Source organism: Trachurus trachurus (genome assembly GCF_905171665.1).
Source record: "Trachurus trachurus genome assembly, chromosome: 1".
NCBI classification, from domain to species: domain Eukaryota; kingdom Metazoa; phylum Chordata; class Actinopteri; order Carangiformes; family Carangidae; genus Trachurus; species Trachurus trachurus.
Window position 1 is genome coordinate 24,701,199 of NC_139891.1, and position 16,429 is coordinate 24,717,627.

The following is a 16,429-nucleotide window of genomic DNA, read 5'->3' on the forward strand; positions in this document are numbered from 1 at the left end:
GCAAACTGCTTTGTTCATCTAGTTTCAGCAGGTTCATTACACTTTGCAAAACAGGGACAGAACTTTAATTTAAATGTGACAGGTGCTGCTTTAGATTAAATTTCCACTGGTATGCAAACCACCTCACATACGAGTGAAACAGTCAAGCTCAAAGCAAATACATGGCGATTAGGCCTGCACGGTATCAGGAAAATGTCCGGTGTGCGATGACACTGCGGTGACGATATGACTTGCGATAAATAATCAAACATTCAGGTGTGCTGCATATTAACCATACAGTTCCTGTGTCTTTCTGAAAATGACCTTAACAACCTGTACATACTGGCGCTGTAACGCTGCCACACAAACACACCACAAACAGAGAGTGGAAAACTTGTGATGCTGTAAACAAACTCCAAACATTATAAGCCGACTAAACACGAGAAGTCGTGCAAGTACAAATATGCTGATCGATGCTGCGTGGACGTGTTTGCGGTATGCAAGGGACCCGACAGAAGTCCGCCATTGTTGTTGTTGTTACGTTACATCTAGCGGTGTAGCTCAGGTTACAGGTATGAGGTGCACCTGTAAATAAAACGTATTCATCGCATTTCAGCCAACCTTTCGCGATGTGTTTATCGTGCATGTTGACATCGCGATGACGATGGAAATACGATTAATTGGGCAGCCCTAATGGTGATCACGGATTAAGTTTAGAGTTACAGACCAGTTACAGTATCAGTGTCATTTTACTGGTTTTCTATTCTACGTCCAAATTCAGCACCCACCCCCCACCCACCATGTCTTCAGTTCATGGTCCTCTTTGGGTGATAAACCCTTGAGACCGAGGTCACAGAAGACTGCATGAGAGCTGCTGATGTCCGTCCTCAGACAGTGCAAGTCCAGATTTTCTGCATAAAACATGTAACAAGAGGCTTTATAACTGAACTCCTCCATCATTGGGTGAAACATTTTCCCCGCCCTCGTGTTTATTGGAGCGCTCAAAACAAGTTTCTCTTAAACAGAAACACTTTCAGCTCGTGCGGATGTGCCCCTTCTTGAAAACAAATTTGGGGCGTATTAATAATTTTACTCAGAGCTCATATGCAAATGGACCACCTCCAAATTTAGCTTCTCGGTTGAATACACATTTAGGAGGTCAATTAAAGTGTGTATCCACCGAGAGTATTAAAGTATCTCCTGGGCTGTCCGGGCTGCGCAGTAAACACCACACCGGTTGGGTTTAATGATGCAGAGATTCACTCTGAAATCGACTGCCATTAGCCCTTTTTTTTTTTTTTTCTGGTGGATATTACAAGAACGACAAGAACTGTTATTATTCCATCCATTTATCTGGGCGAGGTGCATCATGCTTCGGTGTGCAGCTGTGACTGCCTGCCAATTGCGCCCCCCGACATAAAAGAGGGGAGGAAAGGGTAATGATGAAGCACTTAAGCTGTTCTCCGTGCTCACTCACTGGTACATCTTTGTGCTGTTGAGAGGAGTGCTACTAAAAGGTGACACCTCGCTGTGATTCACTGCAACAGAGATTTCCTGAAACACCAGGTTGCTATCTCCCTGGAGGAGGAGGAGGAGGAGGAGGCGGCTCATCAAGAGAGAAATTGAACAGAGCAAACACACAAGATATCTATCTCTAATCATCAAAAACGATCTATGAGAAGGAAAAAGTAGCACTATAAAGGCAGTACAAGGACAGAAAGAAGCGTTAAAAGAAAACTCCACCCAACATTTAAGTACGCAGCAGCGACATACGACAGGACTCTACACAGAAAAGAAATTAGCATAATTTTTTTCCCATTTTGTTCCTTTCTTGCACAGGACAAAAAGAAAAAAGACAGGGCATTGTGAAGGGGTGCCCTGTTCATTATTTATGAATATTGCTTTTCACTGTGTCAGCTCACTGCTTCTGTATTGATCCATAAAGCGAAGAAGACTCACTGCACCAAAGCAGTGGAGGATTTCAGAGGAAGCTGCAACGACACGGAGCTGACACACGGCGGCTATAAGGACAAACAAAACTCCAAACGGCAAGATAACTGGGATGTAACATGGCAGCAATTTCATGCCATGTGAGTATATTACTACACAGTTGCCCCCCCCCATCCTCCACAACTGATATTTAGCACAACATTAACTGGGAAGTAGATTCACTGAACGACACTATCCTCTACAACCGTCTGTGCTGTTTATTTTTAAATTATTGATGAATTTACAATTAGAGCAGAAGGAGAGGTCGGTTAAACTGCATTGCCACTGTCGTTGCAGTTTCACACCTAACCTTAACCCCCTTTAAAGGGATAGTTCAACATTTTGGCAAATTGGTCCATTACCATAATCCCTATAGTTTTAGCAGTAGGTTTGTTACCTTTAATTGTTGGTGCAAGATGTTTTTAGAACGGCGGAGCAGAGCCGTGAGCTGCTCAGAGCTACGCTACGGAGGCTAATGGGATTTCTTGGTTTCCCTCATCAAACTCAAGGACAAGTGGACAAGTTGTGACCTGCACATTCACCACGCTATGAGATAATAACAAATAGTACTAAACAGAGTTGTTTTCAAGGCCAATGCAGAGACTGCTTGCCCCCGACGGGAACGCGCATCAGCGGTTTTGCATGAATTTACCTCGAAAACAACTCTCGGTATTCAGTGTGGCTCAAAAAAGAAAAGAAAAGCTGTGTCACTGTGGAGTGAGATGTGACATCACATGTTGATAAACCTCTGTGTTTAAAACAGTACAACTCATTGTTATATAACAATGATAATTCACTTGTCTTCCGTGATCAAAAAGTGTGTAGGGATCGACCAATTATCAGCCTCGCCGATTATTCAGCATTTTCTGCTGTGGGAGCAGAGAGCCCAAAGTGCTGGAGCAGAACTGACGTAAAGTGGGTAGTGCAACACTGATGGAGATAAAGCAGCAGTAAACAACAAGTAACAGAAACTACAGCAAGTGGAGACGAGACAATGCAGCGTGTCGGCATGTTAAAGGTCTATACTGTTACAGACGAGACTTTTTACCACAGTTAAAGTACAATTACACTGTAAGGATATTGTCAGATAACAGTAACAAGGTGTAGTGAGTCAGCTGAATTGTCTAAGTAATAAGTAAGACGTTGTAAGTGTGTTACTGCGTTAGATCCCTAAAAGCAGGAAGTGGAGGGGTAAAACATTTTACTGTAAGTTGTATCAGGTGTATGAGGACCGCAGAGAAAGCCACTAATTAATACCAGTCAGGCACTTAGTGCACCCAGCTGATAATTGCTAATATAAATACACTGAACTGTCAGTTTATTAGGAACACCTAGCTAAAACAGATGTAGTCTAATACACCAGTCCTGCAGTTAATCCTCCTCAATGGTTCCAATATTCAGGGCTTTTTTATATATATATATATATATATATATATATATATATATATATATATATATATATATATATATATATATATATATATATATATATATATATATATATATATATATATATGTAAAAACGCTTTTACAAATTCATTTTTCATAATTTTTTAACAATTTAATAACAGAAACATCTGGAAGTCACAGCGACAGACCTCATGCAGCTGCAGTTCTGCGTTATCGGTTCCAACTTCTCTTTATTGGCCTCTGTGATTGCTAATAATCTGTATCATCTTGGGAGAAAAAAAACATATCAGTTGCTCCCCTGTGTCACTTTTAATTTGCCGGCTGTGTTGACTTTTTTTGTTTTTCCAATATGAAGTATGAACTATTCAGCTGGAGTCTCGGTTTATCTGAGATCTTTGTTAACGCCACCAGAAAACTACAAACACAAAACAAACTGTTTCATATTGACTGAAAAATCTGCTTTTGCACATTATTTATTGTAAAAGAAAGCGTATGTAAGCAATCCCTGTGTTTCCACCATGTCTACATGTTGTTTAACTTATGAAAGATAAACATGCTTTTCTAAATATCAGGTTATAAAAAGGCTAATATCAACTTTCTCTGGGCTGTGGTTGAAATTTTTGTCTTCAAATAATAAACAATGTTGCTCTACCACAAATGCATAAATAATAATAGTTCCAAAAAGTTTGTCTCAAACCCATGGACTTAATCCTTAATTATTCTCTTCCGAGGCCTCTTGCTATTAATCTTCATTACTGGAGATAACATTTCATTACATGGTTTCCCGACCATGAAAAATTACTTTTAAGCCGTTTCCTAGACGGCACCGTTAAATTCCACTTTTCCTCCTCCAATACTAATTCTGATACCAAAAACTCTGAGTCTTGGCGTGTACAGAGCGATGGACCAACGCCACTGCTCTTCTTTATCAATTTAGAAACTGCATAGCTCTCATATCACATCATAAGTCCCAGAAACATACGACCAGTGATTTATGATGCATATCATTTGGCTTATGTTTGACAGTCATATTTTTTCAATATCTCTTTCCTTGGCAGCGTGTCTGTAGATTTACAACTACATATCCTTAAAGCCGATGTTAACAGAAAGACAGGAAAAGACAAATCACAACAATATCTGTGACATTAATGAAATACCCTGGTCATAGAAACAGTCATAAAATAATACTGTGTCTACAGAAAGCACAGATTTTAAAGCACAAGGTGCAGGTTTATCTGGCTGCATATTCTTGGTGGTTTACCGATGCAAAGCCATGTATAAAGTCGATTGCGCTGCGACGGATGTGTGTGTGTAAAAGTGGAAGAAAAGACTGATGCTGCCACTAATAAGGCATTAAGGCAGATTGTTTTAACCAGTATATCTAATGGGCACAGCTTAAGAGGCTGTAAAACTTCCCAAACCAAGCAATACAATCATTAATGTTATCAGACCGGAAGAGAAATTATTCACTTAACACTGGTTCAATCTGTGGTGCTTACATTTTCTAAATGGAGAACGACACTTTGAAAACCATTAAGACTTGGACTTGTGGACAAATGATTTCAGTGGTTAATGAAGTGGCAAATGCGTGATACTTAAAATGGCGCCATTTATCATCGAACCAATTAATGCGTGATACACTGAAGTGGGGCTTGCAAATTATGCCCTCAATTATGCTCAAGCCCCAAACTGTGACACACTCAAAAGGAAAAAGCAACAACAAAGTCCCACATTACATCCTAAATAGAAGTGAAGCAAGTGCTTGTTTTGAAGTTTACACATCAACTCTTTTACAAAATATTAAGAATTAAACACTGATACATGTGTTTGTCATTAAAACAAACAAACAAAAACCTCAACTTAAGGCCATAGGACTGATCTAGCCTCTAGTTTCTCCTGTGAGGAGGCTGCGCTCTAGTGGCCAAAGACTGCAACTAACATCTGTCCCCTGAAGATGAAATATTCCCTTTTTACACAAGAAAATCAAAAAGCATCACACCACGTACTTAAAAAGCTGCCTATTTTGTCAGGAGGTTAAGACGCGTAGGCTAAATAACATGGTACTTTTCTGTCACCGACAGCACTCATCTCTGGGCAGCGGACCAAAGCAAGAGTCACAACTTCCCCTCGCAGGGACAAAGTTGGATTTCCTGTTTTCACCGTGGTCTCCGCAGCATGAATGAGTGTCAAAGTGTTCGTCACACCCCTCAAAATATGACAAAGATCCTCACATCCTCGCAACACCCATCTGTTGCTCTTAAAGGACTCGTGATTTTAACAATGACCTCAAAAAAACAAACCACAGAAGAGTTGATTTGCCCAATATCCCAACAGGAAAGAATATAAGCTGTGAGCCAGATATCTGTTACTTCTCCTTATCCCCCTGTGTTTATCATTGCATTACAATGCTGGCATAAGAAGGAGGGGGGGAAAAGTGCAGTTAAAGTCCTCATAAGCGTAAACACACACAGGGCTGTTTAGCATCTAAAGCACATAAAGCTGACTGTCGGTGGGTCCTGCTTCGTTTTAAAATGCATTTGGCTCACAAGCAGAATAACTGTTCGCCTTCGGTGTAATCAATCAGACGATTTGTTTAAGTGAGAAACTGACACCCGATTCACTTTTAGTTTCCATCAGCTGCAGACTGTTTACATCACTGAGGGATGATTGTGGACTTGTGATAATTTGCATTGACAAGCATGAAGCTGATCGCTCGCAGAGCAGAGTTGTTCAAACTTTCTGGACTTCTTGGGGGAAAAAAGTGCATGAGCAGCAATTTCCAACTGTCCCAAGCCTCCACCAATTTCAACTGTGTGTGTGTGTGTGTGTGTGTGTGTGTGTGTGTGTGTGTGTGTGTGTGTGTGTGTGTGTGTGTGTGTGTGTGTGTGTGTGTGTGTGTGTGTGTGTGTGTGTGTGTGTGTGTGTGCTCTTCTCCGCTGCAGCCAAAAGGCTGGTCTGAATTATTTACAGAGAATGAGTGGGTGAGAGGTGTGGGACTGATTAGGGAGTGACACAGAGGATAGTTAAATCTCAGTCCCTTTCAACAGTCTGCTTAGGAAGCAGTTTCAAATTCAAATTGTAAAAAAAAAAAAAAAAGGGACCTTTTCAGCAAACGACAGCAGCACATTTCTTCTTCCTGCAGCAGCGAAGCAGCAGCAGCAGCAGCAGCATTACCTTTTCATCAGATCCTATTCTTCTATTCATTTATATGTTCAACTGAAAGAGCACAATCTCTCCCAGAGATGGGAACAAACATGAGCTTGACAGTTTCGGTGCCTGGGTATTTATATGTATAGTATGTGTGTGTGTGTGACTGGGGTTTAAAAGACCGGACTGGAGTCACACATTTATCACTTCAGCATCAAGTCTGCTACAAGGCAGATTTTTTCCATTGAACAGATATACTCATCGTTCATAGGGCTCAACACACAGCCGATTCAAACAGTCCATCACTGAGGCACTGGACACATGTTTCATGAGTTTTGCTGCGGTTTTTATGTCCCTGTTAAAAAGCACCGAGAAGCTGAGTGATGGACACACACAACACAAAACACAAAACACCAAGAGGTCGCCACATGCAGCTTTCAAGTAACTCTAACAAAAGGAGACGGTACTACTGTACTGGGATAGAAAATAGGGGAAGTTGCACTGGGATGAAAATTCAATCCCAAAACCACCACCGCCGTCCTGAATTATTCAAACTCCATATCAAATTTCCTTTATCCAGTCGCTCAGACCAAGGTAACAGTTTTAAAGGGGGTGGTGGGGGGGGCACAGGACAATTTTAACATTTTGACATTTGAGTGCCAGTCCACGCTTTAAAAATGCAGCAGTGAGCTAAACCAAGGCTCTGCTATGTGCTATCACTTTACCTTTAATTCACTGGCGCGTGCCTGGGATGAATAATTCAGGACGAGCACCACACTTGGCTTTGAGGAAGAATCCCCCTCATGGGACACACAACACTGAACACAGCATAGATAGTAATATGAGATAAACACACACACACACACGCATCATCCCATTGTACATAATGAGCATTATGAAAATGTGAGTCAGTCAGTCCACCTTAAACAAATGATTCACATAAAAACAAAGAAGCTGGTGAGTTTGCCACATTAAAATAATCCTATGAATGAAACATTCAGCAACTCACCACAACACACACACATTTACACACACCTGATTAAATTCACCAGTGTTTGTTCGCGACAACCTGAACAACTTCCACCGTGTCTCGTGCGGAAGTGTGAAAGGTCTGCATCCTGCCCGAGACGCTGACAATGAAACCCACGGGTGGAGCTTTTCCGTACATCCACCGGTCCGGTGCAATAATTTTCTTGTCCTCCTTGATCTCTGTGGCTTTTTTTCCCCCCTCCCCTCACATGACACATGGTTTGCACATCCTAAAAAAAGGAAGCTGAAGTAGATCAAGAACTCTAATGTGAGACTCAACACTGCAAAATGAATTATAAAACGGAAAGGTGAAATCCGGCGATCTGATTGGTTGTTAACTGGGATATAATGAGCGTATACCACAGCTACTACTCTAAAGCCTTATCACAGCATAGAGGCTATGAATTAATTACTCGATCGGCCTTTTCCGTAACACATCACTGCAAAACTGAACATCTTTGGTCAAACTGAACAAACAATTTGAAGACGGCGCCTTCAGCTCATTTGATCAAATTTTGACATTTGGTAGACTAAATGATTAATCAGTTACTGGAGAAAACAATCAGCACAGATCAATTAATAATGCAGATAAATTCCAGGTAAGTCAAGAGTAGAGTAGACCTCTGCTACGTTACTTCTGCAGCACTACACTATATAAAAGTTGTTGTTTGTGGATTCAAAGTTAAAAGTAATGAATAAAAAATGAAGCTGAACCTAAAGTGCCTTTATCTGTGGAACACCATGCAATCGAGCATTGTGGATTATTATTTACAACAAATATAAACAGTTTGAGTTCATCAGAGTCATAAAGGAAAGTCGGTTATCTGCATCATCATCTCCGCTCTTCCTATGAAAAACAAGACGACACAACAACAACAGCCTGCATGAGATATTTAGAGCAGCGTAAACCGCTATGAACCTTGTTGACTGCACCCATTTGTATTGTCCTAATCTAAACCAAGCGCGTTTCTTTTTGTATTCTTATCTTGAACGCACTTCCTCTCTCTCTCTCTCTCTCTATAGTTTACTTTAGTTTAGACTCTTTCCTCTGAAGAACTTCGCCAACTCTGTCTGCAGTTCGATCGCATTGGAACTGTCACTTCCTATAGGTTTAAAGACCTGTTGATGATGGCTGGTGCCGCGGTCGACTGGGAATGAATTCACTTGATGACAGGGGCCGTTACTTGGGAAATGTGTTGCTAGGAAACAACTGGGTTCAAGATTACATCCTACCAGCTGTTGACGACACCTAACAACCAACACCAACATGACGTTACTTTGTGTGAGACTGTAAAGGGCCTTTACCTTGGCCAATACACTGGCCTGCTTGGAAGGTAGCCAGGATATTTCTTTCTTCTCCAAAAAGGAGGAAGCATCCATATTCCCAACAGCATCCTTGTTTACCTTTTGTTTTTTCTGCATTGTTTGTCCTCCAGGTTTTATTTTCTAACAACACAGCTTGTCAACGCGCTGCTGTACACAAGCAGAGGAGATACTACAGAGTCTGCACTTTGAACAATATGCACGAGTGCAGCAAAGGAGAACTGGGAAAGGAAACCACCACCAGTAGATGAACGTTGTATTACCCGTCACTACCTGCTGCTGTTTATTTTGATCTCAAATATTGCATGTTAAGATCCAACCAAGAGAGCCAACAAGTATGTCAGATGGCTGCTCTGCCAACAACAAACAATGCAGATACACTCTCCATAAGTGTACACTTATGTTAAGCACCTTACACTGCAGAGCACAGAGACACACACACACACACGCTGACCTCTGAAGGGTTCATGCAGTGTTTACTTACAGTTCTCTCTGTCTGCCTTTGTTCAGGCCGAAATTGGTCTTCTTCTCCACGCCAGGTATTACTCTAAAGGTCGATTCTTCCTGTGGACAAAGAGCGAGAAGGATCAAGTTAGCACAGTGATCTGCGGGAGATTAAAAGGTTAACAGCAAACAGGGACCAACTGGACTAAAGAGGAAGAGGCAGGAGGGCCAGAGCAGTGAGATAAGAGCGCTGGGATTTCACACTTCATCCCTCACAACCCCAGACAGACAGAACACGTCAATTCTTCCACGGCTTTGCCAAAGAAACTACAAACTGCAACAGATCTATTCAACAACCTGGCACAAGAAACAATACCTGCATCAGCATGAAAACAGTGAGTCACCACCACACATGTGTCACCTCTTCCTGTCTCATCTGATGGGAAGAGCAGAGGGGGGGGGGGGGGGGGGGGGGGCAGCTGCTCACAGCCCAGTGTACGGCTACGATTAACACGCCGACACTTTTTATTGAAAACACATGAAACTGGTGACACAGCAAAAGTTGTTTCTTCAAAAGTTTAAAAGAAAAACAAACATTGGACACATCAAACATGCATGTATTTGTGAAAATGTGGCCTCCGTCTTCTTCCTTGGTGTTCAGGCTAGACAAATAAATTGGTACAAGATGTTTTCACGCTTTTTGTGAACAAGCCAACATACCATTAGCTCTCGCCCATTGACAGTTTGAGGGAGTCAAGCTGTTGCACATTCAGCATTAGGGAGGAGGAGGAGCCATTAATATTTTTCCAGTGTGTTATTTCAACACCTGCTGGGTGCTGCTGCTGCTGCTGCTGCGCTCCCTCCCAGACACTCAGCTTTTGTCCAAATTATACAAAGTAGGTGGTGTCCGGCAGGTATCAGATTTCTGACACACCATAAAAACTCACAGTGAGTTTTATCCTTGTTACTGCAACGTGTTCATTACATGCACAGTAATATACTTTAAAAAACAAAAAACAAAAAAAAACAGGTGGGGCTGTGCAGTGGCTAAAAGTATCGCCCCCCCAGGCTGATTATCCATCTGCCTGTTGAAACAGAGCTGATATAACCAACTATATCTAGACTAGTGCCCTTCCACGCACACAAACCCAATCAAATTACTCACAGAGTCGATTCTTCCAGTCATCACCTCTGTTTCTGAACATGAGTTAGTCGACAGCAGTGGAGTCCAAACTAATCCATGTGTTTCTCCTCCTGCTGAAATTCTTAAAACCAACACTGCACAAACAGCCCCCAAAAATGGAAAGCACCCTCAGGTGTAATTTGTATAATAACAGGTCATAACATAACACAGACAAAGGTGCTTTAATATGAGAAATCAAGCTGATGGTTTTGAGCCGCTGCCTACAAATATAATTAGGCCCCAACTAGATCATCCCCCGACAGCTCAGAAGAGTTGGCTCGTGTCAGGAGAATAGGATTTCTAAAGTTGACGTAAACAACAAAAAACTGGATATGGAGGACATCGAGTTTTTGGGAAAATGAACAGATGCCCAGACAGCCCATCCAGCTGTTTGACATCTGATAACCGTGAGACCTCGATAGAGATGGACGTCAGACAGAAAACCTCAGAATTCAGCAATCTGACACAGGCGGACGACAAAATGTAAAAGAAAAATAGGGGAAAACCAAGATAAGGTGTTGTCTTGTTTCACTGTGTAGGAGACCGCTCCCCTCAGGGTGGACCCACGTCATCACTCAGAACCATTTCATATTGATTTTAAATTGCTGCCTAAATGCAGCCCACAATATACATTCATACCTAAGCAATCACGTAAGTATGTGGGCATGTGCAAGATCGACCTCTGTGCAGTTCATTAGTTGAAAAAGATAATAATACTTTGAACAAGTGTCAGCAAAGTCAGCTGCAGTGCTAGAGTTGGACTGCACAACAGCTGCGAGCAAAAACAACCAGGCCAATAAAACTTATAATTCATTATCTCTGTTATATTCACCCCTGGTAGTCAAGGGAGATAAGAGCCAATCAGGGAGTGACTGTGGACATCTGTGTCATGGTTTCTCAATGATCACACTGCAATGCAACCACTGGGTTTTCAACATAAAACCAGGTCAGGGTTGTTTCCAAAAGATGCATTTTAAAGAGTAACTATGCAAGATTTGCACCGTAACTAAACATATTCAGGGTAATTGTGTTGGTTAAATGACCCGTTACAGGGAGAATGGAGGCTCTCTGTCTTCCATCTATCATCATCATGACAATGAAAATATGAGAAAAAGTGACAAACTTGCATAGTTCCCCTTTAAAACAAAAACATATTAGTGCAGATGTAGCTTTAGCAGCAACCCGGAGTCATTTCACTAGAAGAAGAGGATGCTATGCGCATTCACTAGTCGCTATACGACTCAGTTGTTGTTTTTAAAATCTTAGCTGCTTCCGTTTGGCCCAGTTTGAGAGCTACGTGTTGACAAACTCGTGTATTCAGAGTTGCAATAATAAGCCAGCTTCTAATTTCTACATGAGCCCCAGTACAGTGTTTTCTAGGAAAAGTGCTGCAGAGTGTTTCCAAATAGGCCTAAGAGTGAAGCAAGGCCCAGGTTGTGGATGCCTGCAGCTTCAGTCTGGGTCAGCTGGATTTGGATGTGCCAAAAAAGAAAAAAAAGAGTTCACATGTGGATGAATGCAACAGCCATCTTTAGTGAACAAAAATCATTGTCCTCATTTAGAAACAGTCTTTCTTTAACAAGGGAGGACAATTTGCTCAGGTCATGTATGCACTTAACTTATCTATGGATTAATTATAGTCTGATTCAAATGTAATTAAAGGTCAGCATTAAACCTAATCAACACGCTTTCCTTTTCATTCTTTCACACAGAGAAAGAGAACAGCTGTTATGTAATAACAAAATCAGCGACTAAATAACAAAAGTTACATAAAACCAAACTCGGAGCTGTACCCACATACATATTTTAACACAAGAATAATAGTGCTCTTGATAGTTTAATGGTACAAGGGCTCTCTTCAAAATAGTCGTCCCTTTGTTTTTCAAAATCTGGCCAAATCTTATGCAAGATGTGACTGAAATGTGACTCAAGTGGAGAGACGAGAGACACTGTTTGGAGACAACAGCACTTGACTGAAATACCTGTAGGCCTGTTGATATTTTAAGGTGCTTTCACACAGGAAGCGTTTATGTCAACCCAGTTGAACATCGGGCCCGAGTGCAGTATGGGTGGGTCAGTGTGAACTCAACCGGCTGGTCAGACGCGGCTTCAGTCGAACTCTGGTTTGGTCCGCACCAACTACCGGGTGTACGCCACAAGTTGGAGTTGAAATGAATCCTGTAGTTTGCTCCCACAGCCGCGCTTCATTCTCAGAATCTATTATTTGCAGAGAGTGGTGAATAATACAAACGATATGAGTGGAAATGACCCAAATAACTTGTGCACTGCGTTACTTGTGTCTCCATTGTTAAAGTTTAGCGTTACTTGTCAGAGTTTCATTTTTACAACCGGGATTCATGTAAACATGACATAGTACCACGCATCTGAAAACAAACGTGTGTGAACGCGGACCGTATCAGCTACTAGCTGAAAAATTAAACAACAGGGCTGGGCTTAAAAGATCAATGATCTTCATTTGAAATATCTGATATCAATTCATAAAATCCTTAGATTGATGTTTTGATGTATGCAGTTTCCTGCGATCGTGTGAGACCAACTGGACGAGATCACAGAGCCATGTGATCGAGATCTGTGATCACGCTGCTGTTTACATTTTGTTGGGTCCATGAAATGTGCACATTGATTGCAGTGCTTGAATCATCACCCACGACTGTACAGAAGAGTTGCACTGTTGCACTGACTTCTGGAGTGGGTCATGTTAAATAAATGTGCATTAATGTAACCGTTGTTTTGTAAATATTTAATGTAAACATTCATATTTTTAATTATGCATCAGGTTAGAGAGTTCCATCTGTGTACAATTAGCAGCATTAGTTCTGTGGAAATCTCTTTCATAACCAAGCAATATTTTATCTATCTCTTAATGACTCAGTATTGAATCAAATCATAAATCGAATCAAATTGGAGCCTTGTGAATCGTAACGATTCAGTAAATCAGTAGTGATACCCAGCCCTATTGAACAATGTGTCATTTCCGCTTCTGTATGTGTGAAAACACCCTTCTTTCTCATTCTGAAACATGTCAGAGGGCGAAACAATGAAAGGTAACCAGAGATCACTGCTCCAGACTTTAACAGCATGCAGTGAATAATCAACACAGGTCACATAACAGATATTGTAACATACCTCACAGAGAGTAAAGTGTTTTATAGGCTGTATATATATTGTTATTCCAACACAGTCAGACAACCCAGAATGAAATGTCTTTAATTCCTGCTGGAGGTGTGAACTTCGAGCCCAGTGTGGTCGACATGTTCTCACACAGCAGCGCTCGGAGGAGAGTCTCTAACAGATTAATAATAAAACAGGCCTCGTCTCGTCACATTGGACCCAGTCTTTAGACGTGACTCACTGCGTAGTGTGTCTGCAATTAGTTTTTCAGCTCCGAGCTCTGGGATCCCAATGAGCGTCACTCTGGATGTTTTTTTTTTTTTTTTGGATGAATGAGAACCAACCGCAGCCTCAAAGAACTGGGGATGCTATGGCGGGAAAGAGAGAGAGGGAGGGAGTTGGGGCATCAGCTCCTGTATTAAACCACTAAGCGTAACGTAATTCACTTCAGCTTAACACATATAGTATCAATTTTCAAAATGGTACAGCATCTAATGACATCCTTTCAATATGAAGACTGACACGGGTCCACCCTCCGCCGCGGCCAGCAAACTGTCTGAAGCAGCTGCAAACTAGCCGAGCGGTGCGGAGTAGAGTGTGAAAGACACTTCATAAATCAGTGCAGGAATGTAGCCTCATTTCCTCTGCGACCCCACCTCCTCAACGGCTTCTTCCTCCAAGTCCTGGATCTTTCTCTCTACGGTGAGTAACTGAGACCTGAACATCACAACAATCATCATCATGACACAATTTGCAGCTGTGAGTCTCAGCAGTTAGAGGGGGGGGGGGGGGGGGGGGAAGAAAAAAAGAAAAGATGTTTTCCCTGCAGCAAACTAGCTCACATTTCAGTCATGCAGAGCAGACATTACTAAACAAAACAAAAAACTAATGAGCAGGCTGAATTAATGAAAGAGTACATGCATGGGGGGACACTGTTGATTCAGAAGTGATTAATGCTTCGTCAACACACACAAAAAAAATCAATTCATGCTTTTTCCAGACATCGTTCCTATCAGGACACACATAGACTGAGTTGTTTTATTTTTAATTCTCTCTCTCTGTACTGCTCTGCAAACATTCACAAAAGTCTCTGCTAAGGCTGACCACACTATGAAGAAAAATAAATAAATAATGCTGCAATGACTTTGACATGTATCCTGATTGCAATTGAGATTTGTTTGGTGCAGCCATACAAGCACGATGCAACAAAGTGCAATGGAAACGGACCAAGTGAATAAATCATAGCATACATGAATGTCAATTGATCCATTGCTCTACTAAAGACACACACAAAAAAAACGCGTTGGATGAAATCATCAGATCTGTGTGGAGCGATGAGGAGACTGCAACTGTCCTCAGGTTAATGCATGACACATCATGTGTTATACGTCAAATCTATATTACTAAAGGTCTAGGATTACATCATCTTTATCGACTCAACCAGTACAGAATAATTATCTCCACCTGCTGTTTATCTCCATGAACGCCAGTGGATTGGAAACATCAAGTCGCGCTACAAAGTAATCTGACAGCACTTAACACTCCTCAAAAAAAAAGGTCGGAAAGATTTATTCATTCAATCATTTCTCCCCTTTAATAATACTGATTGGTGTTGTATTATATATTGCTGGAAAGCCTGATTAGTCACCTTTACAATGAGGTACAACGTTTAAGGATCGTGCATTAATGGAATGAGCAACACAGCTAAATGTGTGGGTAGCGCCCCCAAAAAAGGTTCCTATTCCTGTGTTTTTCTAAAAACTCCTCAATAAGCTGTAGTACATACACCAGGCCTGTAATGGGGCTGTAACGCTGCCACACACAAAAACACCAAAAACAGAGAAGAAGAGGAAGAGTGGAAAGCCTGCGCGTTGTAAACAAACTCCAAACATTATAAGTCGACTAAACGAGAGAAGTCGTGCCAGGATAAATATGCCAATCGATGCCGTGCAGACGTGTTTCAGGTGCGATATTTATGTTGATATCGTTACAACGATGAAAATAAGATTAATCGGTCATCCCGAGTCGTCATGCTCCTCCGTCCTCAGCTCTCTGGGTGAGGTGGGACCACCACACACCCACAGCGAAGAGAAGAAGAGCAGAGGACCTGCACCGGGCGCCAGGGCCAGGTGAGGTGAAGGATAACTGAGAATAACTGTTGTCGACAACTGTTGCTGGACTTGACTGCAAGTGCAATCAAAAGTAAAGAGGCCACTCAGACCTTTATCAAACCATTTGCTCAACAAGCAACAAACAAACAGAGAGTCGATCTGTGAGAAATCAACTGTCCCAAAAAAAAAAAACAGTCCATGGTCCAAAAAACGTTAGTGTCTGCTGTAGTTAAGGCTGAGAGCTGCTTACAGTGAACTGACACAGAAATATGTGTGATTTGATATTGCAAAATATAACATGAACCGCAGATACGCATTTTTCTCTCTTGCTGTTTAGTATCACAAAACTTGATTTGTTATTTTGTCACAGGCCTAATCTGCATCTCATCAACATTCAGCCAGCAAATATGTTACTAAATGTTCCAACACACTGAGGAGAGAGAGAAAAATGATCCCAGGCAACAGTTAGCTGTCTCTCAATGTGTGACCTTTGGTAGACTTCAATTTACCTCGGATGCAGAGGAAGGTAGTTTATTGTAAACATTCAACTGTAAATTGGTTTCTAATGGCAAATAATGAGTCTTGATGATGACACATAATCTGCTATTCGGTATCACATCAAGCAAGATAAATGGCAGAATCTAAAAAAAAATAAAATAAACGTATTCTAATTATTTTGTCT

At 41.5% G+C, this 16,429-nt stretch overlaps 1 protein-coding gene across 1 annotated transcript in view; it reads right to left on the reverse strand.

Annotated features, from left to right (window-relative positions):
• Positions 1–16,429, reverse strand: part of fbxw7 (F-box and WD repeat domain containing 7) — a 123,810-nt gene that overhangs the window by 89,215 nt on the left and 18,166 nt on the right. The window contains exon 3 of the mRNA XM_083982868.1: positions 9,362–9,441. The gene's annotated coding sequence lies outside the window, so the exon portion shown is untranslated. The remainder of the gene's footprint in view (positions 1–9,361; positions 9,442–16,429) is intronic.